Genomic DNA, 4750 nt, shown 5'->3' on the forward strand with positions numbered 1-4750 from the left:
GATCCAGGTATTTAAGTATGAAATCGTATTCATCCTTGATGATTTCCTGTTCAACCATTTCTTCACCGTCAAGTACAAAATCCTCCTTGTTGTCTTCCTTCACTAGTTCTTCAATCGCGCTGTCAACTTCAAGGGTCTCTACTACCTTCACCTTTAGTGCCTCCTCTAGCTCCTTATGAAGTATGGATTTGCAAAGATGATCCTTTCTCTCTTGTTCTATGTCAATAGTATCAGTGGGATCATGTTGCTCTTGGATTGATGAATGTTGGCGCTCTTCCATGAATGGTGGTGATGGGATGGGTGGATCATTATGTGGTTGAGATGGAAGTGCAGTGGAGCTTGAGGGTTGAATATTGGGTGTAGAGGGTTGGCCCATGCGGGAAATAAGTGCTTGAAGAGTAAAGGTGAGACTAGTGATAGAGGCAAGTTTGCTTTCCATGGAGGTTTGGGGAGGATAGGATGGTTCATTTGTTGGGAGAAAAGGTTCATAACACGGAAGTGGTTCCTCTTGATAAGGATATAGAGATGGTGTATATTGAGGTGGTGGTTCTGGGTATGGTTCATATGGTGGTTGGTGTGGTGAATGAGGATTGGGGTCATGTGGAGGTGAATGGTGGAAAGGGGCTTGTGAGTGTAGTGGTTCAAAGTTATGTTGTGAGGATGGTCTCTGAGCATACGGTGGGGCTTGCTGGTAGCTACTAGGCGGTCCACCATATTTATCAGCTTGGTATGCATTGTAGGATGGTCTTTGTCTGTGATATCTAGGAGGGTGTTGTTGCCTAAAGGGTTGATCAGATCCTCTTGGCTCCGTCCATCTTTGATTGCTTTGACCTTAATGCATATTCCTATTATAGCTTCCATTCCTTGCAACAAAATTAGAACTAAACTCAAAGCGAGAGGGGTGAGAATTCATAGTAGTTATCAGAAATAAGAGGGAAAAAGGAGAAACAAATAAACAAGTAAAAGAAAAATATTTTTTTATTATTTTTTTGGAAAAATATTTACAATAACCAATAATAAGGCACACGCTTGCAATTCCCCGGTAACGGCGCCATTTTGTCGTTAGGATTTTTGCTAGTAAAGAATTTTATAAAGTCGCGTTGTAAGTATAGATTCTGAACCAACAGAAATCTCTTCGTACAAACGTTTTGGTTGTCACAAGTAACAAACCCTTTTAAAATTTATAACCGAGTATTCAAACCTCTGGTCGTCTTCTCAAGGAATTGGAGGGAGGTATGTTCATATTATTGGTTATGGGTTTTGTAAATTAGGGTTTTGAAAGTGAGGAACAAGTAAATTAAATGACAAATAAAATAAATAATTAACTATAAAATAAACTCTTGGCAAGATATAAAAATTCGGAAGTCCTATCCTAGTTACTCCTATGAGAATGGAAGTTAATCCCACTTAGTTAACCTTTGCTTAAGCAAGGGAAAGTCAAGTGAACTAATTGGTTAGATTTCCCAAGTCCTAGCCAAATCCTAAGGAAAGACTAGAGTTAGTGGAATTCCAGTTAATTAGCCGACATAATAATCAATCATGAATAGTTGATAACTCAAGAGCTTCCAGTTAATCAATCAAAGCCAATAATATAAAAACCTAAATAAGAATCATAAATATCCGGAATACCTCAAATAACATTCATTCAAAGCAGTCAAATCTAACATGGGAAATATTCATAAGCCAATTGGGCAACATAAATCAAACATAAATAAAAGCATTAAAGTATCTTAAAGTAGAAGAGAAATCAAAATAAAGGAATATTGAACCTGATGTGAAGATGAGATAAATCCCTAATTTCTAAAAATCCTAATCCTAAATTCCTAAGAGAGAAGAGAGAACCTCTCTCTCTAAAAACTACATCTAAAACTATGAAAAGTGAATTATGAAAGCATGTTGAGTCTCTGCATGTTCCCTGACTTTAATATGTGTTTCTGGGCCAAAAACTGGGTTGAAATGCGGCCCATAATCTCTGCCAGCGACTTTTGTAATTCTGCAGATCGCGCACGTCACGCGGCCGCGTTGTCCACGCGATCGCGTCACTCAGCGATTTTCGTACCACGCGTGCGCGTCGTCCACGCATTCGCGTCATTCGTGCAGCTTCCAGTCCGCGCGGCCGCGTCAGACACGTGAACGCGTCACTCTGATTTCTTCCATTTCACGCGGTCTCGTGAGCCATGCGACCGGGTGACTTCTCGCTGGTCATCTCTTTAATTCCTTGTGTTCCTTCCATTTTTGCACGCTTCCTCTTCATTCTCTAAGCCATTCTTGCCCTATGAATCCTGAAATACTTAACACAAAGATCAAGGCATCGAATGGTAATAGGAGAGGATTAAGATAAGCTAAATTAAGACCAAAGAAGCGTGTTTTCAATCATAGAACTAAACTAGGAAGGAATTGTAAAATCATGCAAATTCTATGAATAAGTGGGTGAAAAGCTTGATAAAACCACTTAATTAAATGCAATATAAACCATAAAATAGTGGTTTATCACATATCTTTTCAAAATCAAATCTTTTTAATTTCTTTTTCAATCATATCTTCTCAATTATATCTTCTCAATCACATCTTTTTCAAAATAATTTTCAATCATATCTTTTTGATTGCTAATTTCAAAATCTTTTTCAAAACCACCTAACCACTTTCTTACTTTTAATTTTCGAAAACCATCAACCACTTTTTCAAAATTCTTTTTGATTATTTTAAATTTTTATTTTTTAGTTTTATTTAAAAATTTGTTTTCAAAAATTCCACCCTCTCAGCTCCTTCTATTTAAGGACTAACATTTCTCCTCAATTAGCATTTCGAACTCTATCCTCCATTATATGTTCGAAATATTCTCTATCTACCTCATCCCTCTATTCCTATTTTCCTCTGACATCTCAAGGAATCTCTATATTGTGACATAGAGGATTCTATACTTTCTTGTTCTATTCTCTTTCATATGAGCAGGAACAAGAACAAAGGCATTCATGTTGAAGCTGATCCTAAACCTGAAAGGACCTTGAAGAGGAAGCTAAGAGCAGCTAAAGCACAACACTCTGAAGAGGATCTGACAGAAATTTTCGAAAAGGAAGCAAACAAAATAGCCATGGCTGAACCCAATAACAACAATGCAAGGAAGGTGCTTGGTGACTTTACTACACCAACTCCCGACTTCTATGGGAGAAGCATCTCTATTCCTGCCATTAGAGTAAACAACTTTGAGCTTAAGCCTCAATTAGTTTCGCTGATGCAACAGAATTGCAAGTTTCATGGACTTCCATTGGAAGATCCTCATCAGTTCTTGGCTGAATTTTTGCAAATCTGTGACACTGTTAAGACCAATGGAGTTGATCCCGAGGTCTACAAACTTATGCTTTTCCCTTTTACTGTAAGAGATAGAGCTTGTATATGGTTGAACTCACAACCTAGAGACAGCCTGAACTCTTGGGAAAAACTGGTCAATGCCTTCTTAGCTAAATTCTTTCCACCTCAAAAGATGAGTAAGCTTAGAGTGGAAGTTCAAACCTTCAAACAAAAGGAAGGTGAATCCCTCTATGAAGCATTGGAAAGATACAAGCAATTGATCAGAAGGTGTCCTTCCGACATGCTTTCAAAATGGAGCATCATAGGTATCTTCTATGATGGTCTGTCTGAGTTATCCAAGATGTCATTGGACCATTCTGCAGGCAGACCTATTCATCTGAAGAAAACACCTAAAGAAGCCCAGGAACTCATTGAAATAGTTGCAAATAACCTGTTCATGTACACTTTTGAAAGAAATCCTGTGAACAATAGGACAACTCAGAAGAAAGGAGTTCTTGAGATTGATACTCTGAATGCCATATTGGCTCAAAACAAATTATTGACTCAGCAAGTCAATATGATTTCTCAGAATCTGACTGGATTGCAAGCTGCATCCAGCAGTAATAAAGAAACATCTTCTAAAGAAGAAGCTTACGATCCTGAGAACCCTGCAATGGAAGAGGTGAATTATATGGGAGAACCCTATGGAAACACCTATAATCCTTCATGGAGAAATCATCTAAATCTCTCATGGAAGGACCAACAGAAGCGTTAACAAGGCTTCAACAACAATAGTGGTGGAAGAAATAGGTTTAGCAATAGCAAGCCTTTTCCATCATCTTCTCAGCAACAGACAGAGAACTCTGAGCAGAGACATTCTGGCTTAGCAACCATAGTCTCTGATCTATCTAAGACCACACTAAGTTTCATGAATGAAACAAGATCCTCCATTAGAAATTTGGAGGCACAAGTGGGTCAGCTGAGTAAACAGGTTACTGAAACTCCTCCTAGCACTCTCTCAAGCAATACAGAAGAAAATCCCAAGAGAGAGTGCAAGGCCAAAACCATGATGGAGAGAGTGAGGAGGACGTGATTCCGAGCGAGAAAAACCTCCTGGGATGTCCTTTGAACGAAAAGAAGTTCCCCTTTGAGGAACCAAGGGAATTTGAGGCTTATACAGAGACCATAGAGATTCCATTGAACCTACTTCTGCCATTCATGAGCTCTGATGAGTAGTCTTCCTCTGAAGAGGATGAGGATATTACTGAAGAGCAAGTTGCTAAGTACCTTGGAGCAATCATGAAGCTGAATGCGAAGTTATTTGATAATGAGACTTGGGAGGATGAACCCCCTTGCTCACCAATGAATTGAATGACTTGATTAGGCAGACATTACTTCAGAAGAAACCGGATCCCAGAAAATTCTTAATACCCTGTACCATAGGCACCATGACCTTTGAGAA

At 38.8% G+C, this 4750-nt stretch overlaps 1 non-coding gene across 1 annotated transcript; it reads right to left on the reverse strand.

Moving 5' to 3' along the window:
* Positions 1 to 3487: 3487 nt before the first annotated feature.
* On the reverse strand, positions 3488 to 3595 carry LOC130938073 (small nucleolar RNA R71). Its single transcript, XR_009069254.1, has one exon. It is a non-coding gene; the product is annotated as a small nucleolar RNA R71 (small nucleolar RNA).
* Between the last annotated feature and the right edge of the window lie 1155 nt (positions 3596 to 4750).

Source organism: Arachis stenosperma, chromosome 6 (genome assembly GCF_014773155.1).
Source record: "Arachis stenosperma cultivar V10309 chromosome 6, arast.V10309.gnm1.PFL2, whole genome shotgun sequence".
In the NCBI taxonomy this organism is placed as follows: Eukaryota; Viridiplantae; Streptophyta; class Magnoliopsida; order Fabales; family Fabaceae; genus Arachis; species Arachis stenosperma.